The 18,230-nt window shown below is 44.7% G+C and overlaps 1 long non-coding RNA gene across 1 annotated transcript; it reads right to left on the bottom strand.

Moving 5' to 3' along the window:
* Nucleotides 1–8,532: 8,532 nt before the first annotated feature.
* LOC144576497 (uncharacterized) lies at nucleotides 8,533–14,151 on the bottom strand. Its single transcript, XR_013532380.1, has 3 exons — nucleotides 14,114–14,151; nucleotides 11,206–11,279; nucleotides 8,533–8,906 (listed from the first exon to the last, which is right to left on the bottom strand). It is a non-coding gene; the product is annotated as an uncharacterized LOC144576497 (long non-coding RNA).
* Between the last annotated feature and the right edge of the window lie 4,079 nt (nucleotides 14,152–18,230).

Below are 18,230 nucleotides of genomic sequence, written 5' to 3'. Positions count from 1 at the left end.
TTTTAGTAGAGACAGGTTTCACCATTTTGCCCAGGCTGGTGTTGAACTCCTAAACTCAGGTGATCCACCCACCTTGGCCTCCCAAAGTGCTGAGATTACAGATGTGAGCCACCATGCCAAGCTCACGGTTCAGTCTTGGTAGCTTCTATATGTGGAGAAATTTATCCATTTCCTCTAGATTTTCCAATTTGTTGGCATACAGTTGCTCATAGTAGCCACTAATGAGCCTCTGGATTTCTGCAGTATCAGCTGAATGCCTCCTTTTAAATCCTCTCATTTTATTTATTTGGGTCTTCTATTTCTTTTTATTAGTCTGGCTAAAGGCTTGCCAATTTTATTTGTTTTTCAAAAAATGAACTTTTTGCTTTGTTGATATTTTATATTGTTGTCTTCATTTCAAATTCATTTATTTCTGCTCTGACTTTTGTGATTTCTTTGGGGTTTGGTTTTCTCTTGCTTTTCTAGTTCTTTAAGATCCATCGTTATGTTATTTATTTGGAGTTTTCCATCTTCTTTGATGTAGGCACTTACAGCTATAAAACTTCTGCTTAGTACTATTTCGGTTGTATCCCCTAGGTTTTGGTATGTTTTATTTTCATTCGTTTCAAGAAATGTTTAAATTTCCTTTTTAATTTCGTCATTGACCCACTGGTCATTCAGGAACATATTGTTTAATTTGCACGTGTTTGTAGAGTTTCCAAAATTCCTCTTACTGATTTCTAGTTTTGTTCCATCGTGATCAGAAAACATGCTTGATATTATTTCAATTTTTTAAAATGTTTTAAGGCTTGTTTTGTGAACTAACATATGGTCTATCCTTGATGATGATCCATGTGCTGAGGAGAAGAATGTGTATTCTGCAGCTATTGGATGAATGTTTTGTGAATAACTATTAGGTCCATTTTAAAGACAGGCTATTTGAAAATACATGGTCAGAAGAGACAGAAGAAAAAGAATGAAACATGGCCTACAGGATCTAGGCAATAGTCACAAAAGGGCAAATCTATATTGCAGATTAAGTTTGATGTTTCTTTGTTGATTTTCTGTCTGGAAGATCTGTCCAGTGCTGCAAGTGGGGTGTTGAAGTCTCCAGCTATTATCATATTGAGGTCTATCTCTCTCTTTAGCTCTAATAATAATTGTTTTATATATCTGGTCCAGTGTTGGGTGCATATATGTTTACAATTGTTGTATTCTCTTGCAGAATTGACCCCTTTATCATTATATAATGATCTGCTTTGTCTCTTCTTACAGTTTTTAGCTTGAAATCTATTTTGTCTGATGTGAGTATAGTTATTCCTGTTTTTGTTTATTTCCATTGGCATGGCATATCTTTTACCATCCCTTTACTTTGTCTATGTGTGTCTTTGAAGGTGAAGCATGTTCCTTGTAGGCAACACATCACGGGATCTTGCTTTTTTATCCATTCAACCACTCCATGTTTTTTAATCGCATAGATTAGTCCATTTACATTCAATGTTATTATTGACAAGTAAAGACTTACTCATGCCATTTTATTTGTTTTCTGATTGTTTTGTAGTCTTGTCTTTCTTCTCTCCTTCCTTCCTGTATTCCTTTCATAAAGGCAATTTTCTTTGGTGGTGTGACTTAATTTCTTGCTTTTTATTTTTTGAGTATCTGCTTTTTGATTTGAGGTTACCATGAGGCTTGCAAATACTATCTTACAGTTCACTATTTTTAATTGATAACAGTTTAACTCTGATTGCATAAACAAATGAAGAAACAAGCAAAAAAAGATGGATAAAAGATAAAAACTCTATACTTTAACTTCATCCCCCTGCTTTTTTGCTTTTTGTTGTCTCTCTTTTTGTCTTATTGTACTATGTCTTAAAATTGTTGTAGTTATTTTTATTGCTTCATTGTTTAGTCTTTCTGTTTAAGAGTAGCTTACATACCACCAATACATTGTTATACTATTCTGTGGTTTTCTGTGTGCTATTACCAGAGCACTTTCAGATGATTTCTTATTGCTCATTAATGTCCTTTTCTTTCAGATTGAAGAACTCCTTTTAGCATTTTTTGTAGGACAGGTCTGGTGTTGACAAAATAACTCAGCTTTTGTTTGTCTGGAGAGGCCTTTATTTCTCCTTCATGCTTGAAAGATATTTTTGCTGGATATACTATTTTAGGGTAAAGGGGTATTTTTCCTCAGCACTTTAAATATATTGTGTCACTCTCTCCTGGCCTGTAAGTTTTCTGCTGAAACGTCTGCTGCAGATGTATTGGAGCTCCATTTTGTCTTATTTGCTTCTTTTCTCTTGCTGATTTTGGAATCCTTCCTTTATCTTTGACCTTTGGGAGTTTGATTACTAATGCCTTGAGGTAGTCTTCTTTGGGGTATAGCCTTCTTGTGCTTGAATATCTTTTCTGTGTCTTTGGGAGGTTCTCTTCTCCTATCTCTTTCTCTTACCTCCTGTTTAAGGCCAATTACTCTTAGATTTGCCCTTTTGTGACTATTACCTAGATCCTGTAGGCCATGTTTCATTCTTTTTCTTCTGTCTCTTCTGACCATGTATTTTCAAATAGCCTGTCTTTAAGCTCATGAATTCTTTCTTATGCTTGATCAATTCTGCTATTAAGAGACTCTGATGCATTCTTCAGTATGTCAATTGCATTTTTCAACTCTAGAATTTCTGCTTGATTCTTTTTAATAATTTTAATCTCTTTGTTAAACTTATCTGATAGAATTCCAAATTCCTCCTCTGCATTATCCTGAATTTATTTGAGTTTCCTCAACACAGCTATTTTGAATTCATAGTCTGAAGGAGATCACATGCCTCTGTTTATCCAGAATTGGTCCCTTTTGCATTATTTGTGGTGAGGTGCCAAAATTGGTCATTTGTGCCTTATTATGGTTCATTGAAGAGGTCATGTTTTCCTGGGTGGTGTTGATTCTTATAGATGTTTTCTGGTGTCTAGGCATTGGAGAATTTAGTATTTATTATAGTCTTCACAGTCTTGGCTTGTTTGCTCCTGTCTTTCCTCTTCTTCTTCGTCCTTTTTTTTTTTGGCAACAGGGTCTCACTCTGCTGCCCAGGCTGGAGTACAGTGGTGCAATTACAGCCCATTGTAGCCTTGACCTCCAGGATCAAGCCTTCTTCCTGCCTCAGGCTCCTGAGTAGCTGGGATTACAGGCACCTGCCCCTACACCCAGCTATTTTTTTTTTTTATTTAATAAGACAGGGTTTCACCATGTTGGCTGGGATGGTCTCAAACTCCTAACCTCATGATTTGCCTGCCACGGTCTCCCAAAGTGCTGGAATTACAGGAGTGAGCCACTGCGCCTCGTAGTCTTTAGGCTGAACTCTCCTCTCCTCGAGCAGAAGGAAGAAGTCACTTTCATTGCTGCCAACTCTGCTGCCTGGATTTGGAGGAGGGGTGATGCCAGCACCCCCTTAGCCTCAAAGCCTGGTGTCATGCTTGGTCACATGTGATACAGGTTCTCTGGCTCCAAGCCTAGCCCAGTACTAGGAGTTGCCTAGGAATTCCAGACTTTGTGTCCTACACAGCTTTTCCGGTCTACCCAGTACCCCAGAACACTTTAGTCCATGGTGGCAAGGCTTGCTGAGAAACTCAGGTTCTAACCACTGGGATGGGTGATTCCCCACCAGCTAGGTTTGGTCCAAATGCTCCCTATGTACATGGGCACCAGCTGAACTCACCTTGGCTCTGCTCTCTGCTGTGACAGGGCTGCCCTGAGTTCAATGTGAAGTCCCCCAGTTCCTACACTCTTCCTCTCCCGAGTGCATAGATTTCTCCCTGCTGTGTGGCGGCTGCTGAGGGATGTAGGAGGGGTGGCAATTCAAGACCATCTTTCCTAGCCTCTTCCATGCTTCCTTCTGCACCATGAAGTTAAAACCAGGTACTGTGATTGCTCACCTGATTTTTTGTTCTTACGATGGTGCTCTCTGTGTGTAGTTAGTGCTAAGGTTTGGTGTTCCTTCAGGGGAGATGAATGGAGTGGGCTTTCATTTGGCCATCTTGCTCTTTCCCTTTTGATTTCAAGGTCATTAGAGGCCTCTCTTAGACTTATATAGACATAGGTTTTCATCATGCATCATTCTTTTTTTTTTCTGAGACAGAGTCTTGCTCTGTCCCCAGGCTGGAGTATAGTGACACAATCTCAGCTCACTGCACCCTCTGTCTCCTGGGTTCAAGTGATTCTTGTGCCTCAGCCTCTAAGAAGCTGAGATTACAGGAGTGCACCAGCACACCTGGCTGATTTTTGTATTTTTAATAGAGATAAGGTTTCGCCATGTTGGCCAAGCTGTTCTCAAACTCCTCGCCTCAAATTATCTGCCCACCTCGGCCTCCCAAAGTGCTGGAATTACAGGTATGAGACACCGTGCCTGGCCTCATCAGGTATCATTCTTATGTGTGCCTCAATAAAAAATATAAATGCAATAAATGAGATATCATATTTCATAGAACATCTTTCTGAGAGCACTGGTGACACAGAATTTTTTATTCCTCTGTTATTTCAGGAAGTTTCCACCAAGCTGCTGACACCCAACCTGCATGTTTTGATATTCACATGTGCAGGAAATGATGCCTCTACCATGCCTGAGTCGGGAGAACAGCAGCCAAAGGACAAGCCCTCACTTCAGGAATTCAAAAGGAAAACAAAGTGGTGCCTCAGATTGGATTAACAAAAAGGTGGTTAGGGCCTGGGAATATTACTTGATAGAATGAGTGTGTGAATCAGTGAATGAATAAGTGATGAGTGAGCAGAAAAGTTAATTACCCTGAACCTAAGGGAAAGTGCCCCAGGAGAACTCACTGATGGATGAAATGGTACAAAGTCAAGCTTCATTATTTTGGGCTTAAACCAGAAGTTCTCACTGGGTAACTGTACCCCAGGGGTCTTTGGCAAAGTCACAATTCTGTGGTCCCAGCTTTGGGGAGGGTGCTTCTGGCATTGGGATGCGTAGAGGCTGGTGTGCTTCTCAACATCCTCCACCACAAGGGATGGCCCCCACCACAAAGAATGACCCTGCACAAAACACCAGTCGTGCCAAGGTTGAGAACCTCTGCCTTAAACCAAACAGGGACAGCGTTTCCCCTTGAAATGCACAAGTTCCCAGAACTGTTCAGGTATCCGTTATGACCAACTTGTACATCAACATCTCCAGGATGTCTTCCCTGGTTGCCCTTTCTGCCTCTGGCCTGAGCTTGGCATCCTTCACTGGGCTCCCTTGGCACTTCCAGCCCCCTCTCCTACCTGTGCCTCCCCTGCCCAGCATCTTAACTCTCTCATTTCTTTGACTCCCTCAAGGACTGTGGGCTCCTTGAGAGAAGAAGGCAGGTCTTATTTTTCACTGCTTGGCAGCACACAGCCACCTTCCTGCCTTGGTATTTGTGTCTTAATTGACAGTTCAGTCCCAGTCGTATGATGATGATTGGGTCCACAGATAATCGAAATGACCTGGAGCTCTCATTTGCGCTTCAGAAACATGGACTCCGAGGCTGGGGCATGGTCAGTAACCTGTGAGGGCCACCCAGCTGGTGGCTGGGACTCAACACAAAGCAGGACCAGCCCGTCTAGACTTGTGCATGGGCAGCTCTGGGCTCAAAGCCCAGCACTGCCATTTGCTTTCTGTGTGGCCCTAGGCAGCTTGCCTGACTTCTCTGAGGTCAAATTTCCACAGCTGGAAAATGTGGATGTGCAGGCTCTTTTCATGAGGCTTTGTGAATATTAAGAGAACTGGTGTGTATCGTGCCAGGCTAGTGAAAATGATTACAACCATCCTTGTGTGCTGACCACTTACTCCATAGCATCTCATTCCATACCTCCAGCAACCTTGAAAGGCAGCTACTTTTATTACATGCAGTTCAGAGAAAGATTGAGGCTCCCACAGGGCAAGTGCCTTGCCTAGGACTGGAACTCAGGCTGAGCAGGCTCTACCCCATCTACTGAGCAGCACCCCAGGCAGTGGAGACGAGCTCAGCACAGTCCCTTCACTTCAGAGTCCTCTGCAGGGCAGCACATGGTCAGGGGTCCCTTCTACACTTTACTGACAGGAGGGAGTCAGTTTTGACAGGCCAGGCTAGCAACAGAGCAGGGTCTATGGAGCCTGAGTGTGGGGTGGGACTGCCTGCTCAGAAGCCTGGTTCTGGCTCTTATTGACATCACAACTTTGTGTCTTTCAGATATCCCAGACCCACTGTTTCCTCATCTGAGAGATGCACAGAAATTGCCAGTCCCCCCGGAGTCTCTGCTAGTTGTAATTATTTGCTTCCACCGTATGTGGTTAGTTGGTGGTGGACAGTTTGTCAGTTTGTCCTCAGCTCTGATGAGCCTTGGGAACTGCAGCCCACCCCAGGACGGTGAGAGCAGGCTATCTAGTACAGGTGGGGTGCCCATAATTTAATGGGTGACCCTGGCTGTGACCCCTGGCTTACCCCAAAGAGCTCATGTGCATAAATTTCACAAAGTGACCCATGCCTGGAATCCACATGAACCTCACCCTCCACAATGGAAATGGTATTTGTTTCCTTGTATTGTATCTGTTAAGCTTGCCATTCTTGGGGGCTGTCACCTTTCTTTTTCATCAAAGTAACAGTTAAAACCTGTCCTGGCAGTGTGACAAATGCCCACTTTATATGACTTTTACACAAGTCACTTGAACACACACATACAAAAGGCAAGAGAAAATAGTTCTTGAATGATATGAACACCCTGGTGCTCAGAAATGACAAAGATGGACAGGATATTAGTCACCCATCCCCACTTGAAACTGGACCTGAAGTGTTTACAAGAGAAGGTGGATATAACGGGGAGAAAGAGTGTGAGTGGGGGTGCACCAGCCAGGCTTTTCATTTTTTTTTTACATGTACCACCTGAATCTAAAATAAAAGTTGATATTATTTTAAAAAGAAAAAAAATAATAATGGGGATCACCAATTCTAAAACACTGCCAGGTAACCCAAAATTTTCCTGGGAGATAGTAGAAAATTCAATATATACTGTGTGCCATTACATATGAAGTCTAAATTAGTGCATATATGTATATCTAAGAATATATATTCCTGCTCACTTGATCCCTGCTATGATTCTGGAAATAATACATGATATCACACTACAGAGGACAGAAACAACCTAGAATCAGCTTTACCAAGATGAAAGAAAAAGGCACTTGATATTGTCTGGAAGATTCACTAGCCTCAAATGGAAAGACTTCGGAGGCCTCCCAAACATGAGTTTGAACCCTGTCTTTTCCATTTCCCAGCTGAGAGGCCCTGACCAGAGGGAAAAAAAAGTGATTTTAGGGAAGGATGCCCAGAGTTACTGTGATATTTGAGAAGAGCAGGACACAGAATATCTGTTCAAAATAAATGTGCATAACACCTGGCAGTAAAATTCACTGGGGAGTAAAATCCCTTTAGTAAAATTTAGCAATGTGTCATGTATGAGCTGGCTTTTCAAATACAGACACTTGGGTGTGGTCTCCACGCAAACGAATTTTAGAATCAAAAAGGTTGAATCCTGTCAACGAATTGACTAGTACCAATTTCCATGAGGTTGCTTTGGACAGAATGGTTGTTGGCTGAATTTAATCATTTCTCACATGAGCCTGTGTATATATGTGTGTACATTCTGTGCAGACACCATTGGAATTTGGATTGTGTAATAGATGACCCAGGGGCTCTGCCCACATCCCCTTGGGTTCCTTTGTGCCTCTCCCTCCCTGACAGCAGGTGGGCTGCCTCCTCCCTTAGTGGGAGGGGCAGCCTCACTGCTCATTGATGAGTACCAGAAGTGTTATGGATACTTGGGTTCCAGCATCGTCACCCAGCCCCAGTGGGGCCAGCTCCATAGTGTGGCTCAGGGCTACCGACATCATTTACAAAGTGAACAAGCAAACCCCTTGATCAGCAATGACTAAGAGTCTTTAAACGGTGACAGCAGATCATTAAACCAAGCACAGGGTCCTTCTGAATGACAGCGTAGGCTGCACAGCTCTGGAATCAGCCCTGGTTGGACTCAGGTTTTCTCCAAGACCCCCAGAGGGAACACACCAATGGAGGCCCCCATAGGCGCTGGACACCTTGCCCTCATTTGTCTCCCTCCTCTTGTTCCACTTCCCACTCCCCTGCCAGTTATTCCCAGGAAACTTCCTAATGAATCACTTTCAACAAACCCCCTCCCAGGGTCTGCTTCAGGTGCTCTGGCTAACACAGGGAGGAAGCATGTTGCCCGGATGCTCCTGGATTCCAGGAGAAGAGCCGAGCTGACACCTCATCTCAGTGACACCCGAGCTGCCTCCTGCCCCTGAATTAAACAGTGACAAAGTATCACCAAACACTAGAGACCCACCATCTCATTTGGCTGTTTCTATTGTTGCATGGCCTCCTCCCACCTTCTGCTAACATGTGGGCCTCACCACATCCAACTGAAGATCATCAGGTGCTAAAACTAGGAATCACACATCTATGCACATGAGTAGCTTCTGGAATTTGAAACGAGTTCATTTCCATTTCCTCATGGATGCATTTATTTTGGAAACATTTGGGATGTGTACATACCTCCCAGAGCCAGACTTGGGAGAAATCTGCCAAAATACCAAGAAGCTGAAACCTGTCTTAGAAAGGGGCTTCAAAAATGCGTGCATGGGCGGTGGCTTCTTCCCTGGGCAAAAGTCTCCTGGAACTGCAGGGCTTTGCTCCCAGGATGGCAAAACAGGGACCTAGAGCTGTGAAGTGCCTCCCACAGAGTCGCCCAGCCAGGCTGGCCCAAGCTGGGATTGACGGCCATGTGTCCTGTCGCTAAGCATCTCTGGGGTCTTGCTCTGCTGAGCTGAATGTGAACGTTGAGGGTCAAACTACTTTTCCCAACTATTTCCAAGGCTTAGCAGAAAGTGTGGATAAATGTTCTTGCAACCCAGCTGGAAAAGAAGCAAAGAAGAATGAGAATGAACCGCTGCAGGGCAGACCACAGAGTTGCAAATCTGTCATCCCCTACCACCGCCGCCACCATTGCCACCAGTAACACCAGGCAGATGCCAGTTTCTGAGAAGACCCAATTCTTAGCTCACGTGAAGTCTTTCGTGGGCATCATTTTATGTAGTTCCTAACTCCTCCCTTACCATCAGTCCCATTTTATAGATTAGGAAACTGAGGCTCAGAGAGTTGGAATTATTTGCTTAAGGGCACACAGTGGTGGAGCAAGAACTGATCCCCAGGCCTAGTTTGCTCCAAAGGCTGAACTTTATTTTCTCTTGAGACAGGATCTTACTCTGTCACCCAGGCTGGAGTGTAATGGTGCAAACATGGCTCACTGCAGCCTTGACCTCCCTCGGCTCAGGTGATCCTCCCATCACAGCCTCCCAAGTAGCTGGGACCACAGGTGCACGCAAATATGCCTGGGTAATTTTGTATTTCTTGCAGAGATGGCATTTCACCATGTTGGCCAGGTCAGGCTGGACTTGAACCCCTAGGGTCATACCATCTGCCCACCTCAGCATCCCAAAATATTGGGATTACAGACGTGAGCTACTGTGCCCAGCCAAAAGCCTCGACTTCTAAACCATCCTAAACTGTCTCTCAATGTCTCATCCTCATCTGCCAGTCTCCTTTTTCCCTGTTAGAAGCTCAGTCCTCAGCTGCATCTGACCCACTCCAGGGACGGCTCCTGTCATCAGCAGATAATAGACATGCTGGCATCAATCCCTACGGGCTCCAGATTTTCCTGGAGGACTCTGGAATCTGAAATCTGACCTGCGCTTTTCAAGGACGTCCTGGGAGGTTGTCACCTGCCTCTGAGGGCTCCTCTCTGCTCTCTGTGGCTATTCAGCTCTCACAGGGCCTGAGTGGATTTTTGGGTTTAAGGGGCTGCACTCCATAGCCCTTTGCATGTACCTGCATCTCACCTTTGAGGGCACCTGAGAGCAAGCCTGTGCCTCACCTGCAGCCCCCTCTGCATCTTCCTGTCTCCACCCCAGGGGCCTTCCTTCAGCTCCCCAAAGCCAGCATCCCTCCCATCTTGGGACTTTCATTCTTCCAACTCCTTCCTTCAGGGCACCTATCCTCCAGGACTTCCCCATGCAGCACCTTCTTACCTCGAAACTTGACTCAGACTCAACCCCTACAGGGCCTTCCCTGACCCCAAATGAAGCAGCCACTGCCCCCCCCCCCGCCCCTGCTCAGGGACTCTGCCTCACGTTACCTGTTTACTTATTCTCCACACGTTTAAATTGATTGATCTGTTGACTCGTGTAGCCTTATCCTACCAGGATGTGGCCTCCCTGAGAGCAGGGGCTCTGTTGGATTTGTGCACCAGACCACCCTGGCATGTACCACCACTGAGAAACTGAGAGGCCGGAGCCCTCCCTATCAGATAGTTGGCACTCAATGGAATTGTCTGACAGAAGTGAGAAGAGACAGACAAGACTTTCTGGAGACATGGAGACAAAGGAATGGAAAGGAGAGTTGTGACCTGGTCTAGTCTTGGGTTTGGATCCAGAGGGATACAGAATCACTTCCACTGATGATCACACACAAGGTTCTCCTATGTTCCTGCCTTGAAATTGCAATAGGTCCTCATTTAACATCATGGATAGCTTCTTGGAAACTGCAACTTTAAGCAAAATGATCTACTATGTGACAAAAACAATTTTACCACAAGCTAACTGACATAAACAAGAGTTAAGGTCAGGCACAGTGACTCATGCTTGCAATCCCAGCACTTTGGGAGGCCAAAGTGGGAGGACTACTTGAGGCCAAGAGTTCAAGACCAGCCTGGGTAAAATAGTGAGAACCTGTCTCTACAAAAAATCCAAAATATTAGCTAGGCAACAGTGGTGTATGTCTGCAGTCCCAGCTACTGGGGCTGAGGCTGAGGTGGAAGATGACTTGAGCCCACGAGTCTGAGGCCACAGTGAACTATGACTGTGCTTGTGCACACCCACCTGGGTGACAAAGTGAGTCCCTCTCTTTTAAACAGACAAACAAATGAGTTAAGCTCCTATGGCATACAGTACATACAGTACATCGTCGCATTCAAAGTCCATTTCCAAAAACCTATTGACGTTAGATGAGAACTTACTGCAGAAGGGAATTTCAATTCTACCAGTAGGGAATGCCTTACTCTCACCCTTCTGCTACTCAATCTTGTGGTGACAGCTGCCAGGACACCTGGCCACCACCTTTACCCTGGCCACTGATTCTTGCTCTCCTCCCACTCACCTGCCTGTTGTTGCTTTATTGAAAGTGCATCTGTTGTCCCCTTCCAGGTTGTGCCACATTCTTTGAGTCACCTTCTGTGAAAAGAACATGTCTTTTCAGGGCAGATGTGTCTATTCTTGCCCCAATGCCACCCAGTGGCTCACCAGCAACTGCCAAATGAAGCCTGGTAACCTGGCCCTCTCCTCCCTTTCCCAACTGAGGTCACTCAGGTGCACCTGCAATGCCTCTCCTCCCTCTCCAGGCCCCCCAGCTTCTGTCACCAGCTCTGTCTATGTTTCTGGCCTCACCTCCCACCATTCTATGGCTCACCACACACTCCAGCTTTGGGGATGGCCAAATTACTTCTGACCTGAAGAGCTTCACATGTGCCATTCTGCCAGTCACTACATTATTCCTTAGGCTGGGCTTTCATGTTGGATGGATGGGAGAATGACTAGATGGGTGGGTGAATGGATAAATGAGGGATGGATGGATGGATGGATGGATGGATGGATGGATGGATGGATGACTGGTTCCATAACTGGCTGGATGCATGGATATATGGGTGGGTGGATAGATGGATACATGGGAAGATAAATGGATTAATAAATGGGTAGGTGGGTAGATAAATAAATGGATGGGTGGATGGATGGTGGATAGATGGATAGATGGCTGGCTGGATGGCTGAATAGATAGATGAATATATGGGTGGATGGATGAATGGTTAGAGGGGTAGATGGGTGAATGGATAGATGGGTGAATGGATGAATGAATAGATGGATGGGTGGATGGATGGATAGATGGATGAAAGAAGAGATAGATGAATGAATGCAAGGATATGTGCATGAATGGATGAATGGACAGATGGATAGATGGATGGTTGGGTGAATGAATGGATAGGTGAATAGATAAGTAGATGAAAGGATGGTTGGATGAAGGAATAAAGGAATAGAGGGGTGAATAAAAGACTAAGCAGATGGGTAGATGAAAAGATAGATGACTATATAGATGGATAGATAAATGGATAAATAGGTGGATAGAAGAATGAATAGATGGATAAATTGATATAGGAATGGATGGATAGATGAAAAAATAGATAAATGGATGAAAGAATAGATGAATATGTAAATGGATAAATGAGTAAATGAATAGATGGATGGATGGATGGTGGGTGAGTGGATAGATAGATGGGTGGGTAGATGGATGGGTGGATAGTTAGATGAATAGACAGACAGATGAGTAGATGGGCTGAGTGTGGTGGCTCATGCCTGTAATCCCAGCACTTTGGGAGGCTGAGGCAGGTGGATTAGCTAAGGTGAGGAGTTTGAGACAAGCCTGGCCAACATGGTGAAACTTTGTCTCTACTAAAAATACAAAAATTAGCCAGGTGTGGTAGTGGGTACCTGTAATTCCAGCCACTCAGGAAACTCAGAAAAGAGAATCGCTTGAACCTGGGAGGTGGAGGTTGCAGTAAGCCAATATTGCTCCACTGCACTCCAACCTGGGCAACAGAGTGACAATCAATATATATATATATATATACACACACACATATATGGGTGGATGGATGAATGGATGGATGAAAGAACAGGTAGATGAATGGATGAAAGGATGTATATATGAATGGATGAATGTATATATGAATGGATGGATGTATATATGAATGGATGGATGGATAGATGAATGGATGAATGGGTAGATGAATGGATGGATGGATGGATGGATGATGGGTAGATAGATGACTCAATGAAAGGATGGATGGATGAAGGAATAACGAGGTAGGTAAAAGAATATATGGATGGATAAAAGGACAGATGAATATGTGGATGGATGGACAGAATGAATAGACTGATAGAGAGAGGAATGGATGAAAGAATAGAGGGATATATGAATCGATGAATGAGTGGATGGATGATGGGTAGATGGATGGAGGGATGAAAGTATGAATGGATGAATGAAAGAATAGGTGGAAAGACGAATGGATGGATGGATGGATGATTAGACATGAATGAAAGAGTGGTATCAGCCATGTTTTCCAATTCTCTGAATTAAAGAAGCAGAGGCTTAAATATGAGCAGTTTCAGGCTCTGCTCTTCAGCATGAGGTTATGTTTTCCATAAGCCCCTCTGTGACTCACAGCTCTGTGCCCACCGTCAGACCACAGGTCTTCTACTTTATTTACTTCTTTTTTTTTTCTTTTCTCTTTTTTTGACAGAGTCTTGCTGTGTCGCCCAGGCTGGAGTGCAGTGGTGCAATCTCAGTTCACTGCAACCTCCACTTCCCAGATTCAAGCAATTCTCCTGCCTCAGCCTCCTGAGTAGCTGGGATTACAGGTGCATGCCACCATGCCCGGATAATTTTTTGTATTTTTAGTAGAGATGGGGTTTCACTGTGTTTGCCAGGATGGTCTTGAACTCCTGACCTCATGATCCACCCATCTCAGCCTCCCAAGGTGCTGAAATTACAGGCGTGAGCCACCGCAGCTGGCCTTACTTTATTTCTTAATCCCAGGTCCCATTTTGTTTCCTATATCTCAGCCCTAGGCTTTTATCCTTTTCTTCACATAAGACACATTCATGACCGAGCGTGGGGGCTCACGCCTGTAATCCCAGCACTTTGGGAGGCTGAGGCAGGTGAATCACGAGGTCAAGAGATCAAAACCATCCTGGTCAACATGGTGAAACCCCGTCTCTACTAAAAATACAAAAAATTAGCTGGGCACAGTGGCGTGTGCCTGTAATCCCAGCTATTCAGGAGGCTGAGGAAGGAGAATTGCCTGAACCCAGGAGGCAGAGGTTGTGGTGAGCCGAGATCGCGCCGTTGCACTCCAGCCTGGGTAACAAAAGCGAAACTCCGTCTCAAAAAGAAAAGAAACATTCACTTCCTCTTTTTGTGCCCCCTGCAAAGAAAGAACAGTTTCTTCTTTTACCTGGATATTCTTTGTAAAATTTGTGTCTCAGGATTCGCCCACCTGGAAAACAAGTGAGAGGAAAAAACTTTTTCCAGGAGTTTAGAAGGCCAAAGCTGTTTTCATAATAATACTGAGGACTTACCTGTGTTTTTCACTCTCACCATCTCACCAGTGTGCAATGGAATTGTTCAGAGGCTACATGAGCATTTTTCATGTCTCAGCTCTAGTTTCTAATAATACCCAGAGCCCCCAACCCATAAAGGAAAGCCCTGTGAGGTCTCCTCAACATCTGCGAGTGTAAAGAGGACTTGAGAGCAAAAAGTTTCAGAACAGCTGCCTTTTTTTATTTTAATGAAGTCTTGCTTTGTCGCCCAGGATGAAGTGCAGTTGTGCAACCTCAGCTCACTGCAACCTCTGCCTCCTGGGTTCAAGCTATTCTCCTGCCTCAGCCTCCCAAGTAGCTGGGATTACAGGCATGCACCACCGCACCTGGCTAATTTTGTATTTTTAGTGGAGATGGCGTTTCACCGTATGTTGACCAGGCTGGTCTTGCACTCCTGACCTCAGGTGATCCACTCGCCTCAGCCTCCCAAAGTGCTGGGATTACAGGCGTGAGTCACCACGCCCAGCTAGAACCACTGTCTTAACAGATGAACTGGAAGCCAAATTTCAACACACTGTTGAGTAGATGTCATTACAGAATACCTTCACATGGGGAAGAGATGGCACTCTTTTGAGTCTGCCCAAGAGAGACTCAGATTTCATTACTGCAAATGACAAAGTAACCTGAGTATGAATCCTCACTCATCATCTTTGAGCCTCAGTTTTCTCACCTGAAAATAGGCATAATATTAGTATCTCTTAAAGTTATTGTGAGGATTAAAAGAAACCATTTCATTTAAAACATATGTATGAAGTATGAGGAGGAGCCATCTGAAAATGCTATCTTTGTGTGTAGACGGTGGTTAACTGCTGGCAAATTCATACACGAAGAGCTGTGAATCCTCACTTCATAACTGCCACTGCTGTATATCACTGACCTCCACCTCTTTCCACGGTAGCAGGAAAGGATTTGTCGACAAGAATGTGGCCAGGACATGTGGATGTTTTAACGTGGCAATCTCTCCCAGTTTAGCTCACTTCTCCATCCTGGTGATCAGCCCTGTCTTCTCTGCTATAAGGTCAATTAATCACATGTATGTAGTAGCCAGCCAATTTCTTTTTCTTTTGTCCTACAGTTATACTAAAAGCCATCAGGGTGTTTGGGACCAGCACGGACATTTATTGGTCAAGGTGATAACACCCCACAGAGATGCTCGAGGCCCTCCAGTGGGCAGCTGATCAGCAGCTGCATTAGTACCTATTTTCCAAAGCAAACGGCTAGGGTTTTTGTAGGCTGGGGGAGCTCCGTGAAACATCCCTGCTCCCCTTTAACCTGGAGATGAATTCTGGTCCATAACATCACAAGGAGACAGATGTAAATGTGGACCCTGGCCCCCTTCCTCAAGCCAAATATAATTATTTATAGTTTATTACCAAAAGTAATTACCCATCACTTGTCTCAGGTTTCCTCCCACTCAAGGATAGACGAGCCCCACTTCGTTCTTCTAAAGTAGTATCTTGACCAGGACAAGCAGGGGCCAGGCCCCACAGCTCAGCTTCTGTGTGACCTCAAACCTACTCAGAAAAAGGCACCAATTTTCCCTGACCCCACTCTGAAAAACCAGATTTACTATATGTGTCAATGTTCGTTTTTCTCTTTCATAAAATATGAACCCCTCAAATGCCTGGTTCCAGCTGCTGGACAGTCAAACTTGAAGGACTTCTGGTACCCTCTAGAAGCCTCTCTCAGGAGAGACTGGCATCTTAGGTGTGGGCACAGGATCTGTCACTTACTCTCAAATGATCCAGAAAAATACATACATAGATTTATAAATGGGGAGAGAGCATTAAAGCAAATGTAACAGTAGTTATTTAACACTTGGTAAATCTGGGTAGAGGGTTCAAGGTATTACTTTTGCAACATTTTTGTAAATCTAAAATTATCTCTAATATGCAATAAAAAGCTTTTTCCTTTGTTAGGGCTGGGATGAGAGGGGCCCACTCCTCCCCTGAGATTTTTGCTCCAAGGGAAGTTGCTGGAATTCAAAATGTTTTCGAGCATATGTATAATTACAATAAGTTGCCAGAAATTATTGCCAAGTGTCAGCCCCCTGAGAACAAGGCTGGGGGAATCCCACTTACATTACCACTTTGAAGGCTCAAATCTTCCTTTGGGAGGGGAAGCATGTACACACACACACACACACACACACACACACACACACAGGCTCTGAGGCTGGTGGACAGGCTTGAAATTCCAGCTCTGCATCTTTTGGGTGAATTCCTGAACTCATAGCCTCCCTTTCCTAAGACAGATTGATGGTGGCACACATTCACTGAAGACCTACTGTGGGCCAGGTGCTATTCTATGCACTTCATAGGTGTTTTATCTCACTCAAGCTCCGTAAGTACCCCATGAAGTAGACACTATGGTTACCATCACCATCTCTATTTTACAGATGAAGAAACTGAGGCTAGGAGAGGTTGGGTGACCTGCTCAAGGCCACCGAGGAAGACAGTTACAGGCTTTGACTTCTCTCTATGCAGCGCTGCCTCCTGGTTCTACTCCTTTTGCAGACTTGCAGAAAAGCTTAATTTAAAGAGAACACACAAAAGGCACACTTAAGCAGGAAGCATCGTTGGTGGGCTCATCATGGAATGACTGGCTCTCTTTGCTTACCTCTGTCTTGAAATGGGAATTTTTTGAATTGGTTTGAACCCTTAAGAACTAGTTTGACTTGGTTTGACCTTGGTCTTAGAGATCATAGGGTAGGATGAAAAGATCAGGGGATGCAAAAGACAAGTGCCCACAGCTTTCCTACTATGCTATCATTATTATAAACGGCAGCATAGTCCAAAGAACTCAGAACTCGTAACTCACCCCACAGCTCCCTTTTAGAAAAGGCTATCCCTGGCCGGGTGCAGTGGCTTACACCTGTAATCCCAGCACTTTGGGAGGCCAAGACACTAGGATCACAAGGTCAGGAGATCAAGAGAGCCTGGCCAATATGGTGAAATGCTGCCTTTACTAAAAATACAAAAATCAGCTGGGTGTGGTGGTGGGCACCTATACTCCCAGCTACTTGGGAGGCTTAGGCAGAAGAATTGCTTGAACCTGAGAAGTGGAGGTTGCAGTGAGCCAAGATCACACCACTGCACTCCAGCCTGGGTGACAAAGCGAGACTCTGTCTCAAAAGCAAAAAAAAAAAAAAAAAGAAAAAGAAAAAAGAAAATGAAAAGGCTATTCGCTGGGCATGGTGGCTCACGCCTGTAATCCCAGCACTTTTGGAGGCCAAGGAGGGTGGATCACAAGGTCAGGAGATGGAGACCATCCTGGCCAACAGGGTGAAACCCCATCTCTACTAAAAATACAAAAAGCTAGCCAGGCATGGTGGCACATGCCTGTAGTCCCAGCTTGGGAGGCTGAGGCATGGAAATTGCTTGAATGCAGGAGGCAGAGGTTGCAGTCAGCTGAGATTGTGCCATTGCACCCCAACCTGGGTGACAGAGTAAGACTCTATCTCAAAATAAGAAAAAAAGCAATCCCTTGCACACTCCAGCAACCTCAGACAGGCTGGCCAGCCATTGAGGTTTTTATATCCAAAGGACCACACACCCCATCCACCCACCATGGGATCCAGTGTCTAGAGACAAGCAGTGATGAAACAGTGAGGATTGTGTTCTGTGCTTGTGAAGCAACAGACACCGTCTACACGGATTAACTCACTCCTCAAAGAGTGCTGTGAAACAGCTCAAGTCTTATTAACCCATTTGACAGATAAAACAAATGAGGCCTGAGAAGGTTATGATATTTCCTGCCCACAGCAGTAAGAGGACGAGTAGCCATGGGAACTCAGGCTATCTGACTGGAGAAGCCAGCCTGTAACCCCAAACAAAGCCCTGCAAATAGCAAGTGGAACGCAGAGCAAACCAAAAAGCCATCTCTTTGTTTCAAAGCCTTTTGTAGATAATTTCTTCAAAGTTCAGAATTCCAGGATTCTCAACATTTTAAGTTTTTTGTCTATGCCTCTCT

The sequence above is a fragment of the Callithrix jacchus genome, chromosome 2, assembly GCF_049354715.1.
Source record: "Callithrix jacchus isolate 240 chromosome 2, calJac240_pri, whole genome shotgun sequence".
In the NCBI taxonomy this organism is placed as follows: domain Eukaryota; kingdom Metazoa; phylum Chordata; class Mammalia; order Primates; family Cebidae; genus Callithrix; species Callithrix jacchus.
Note: the sequence above shows the minus strand (reverse complement) of the source record. Positions and strands in the feature narration are given on the sequence as shown.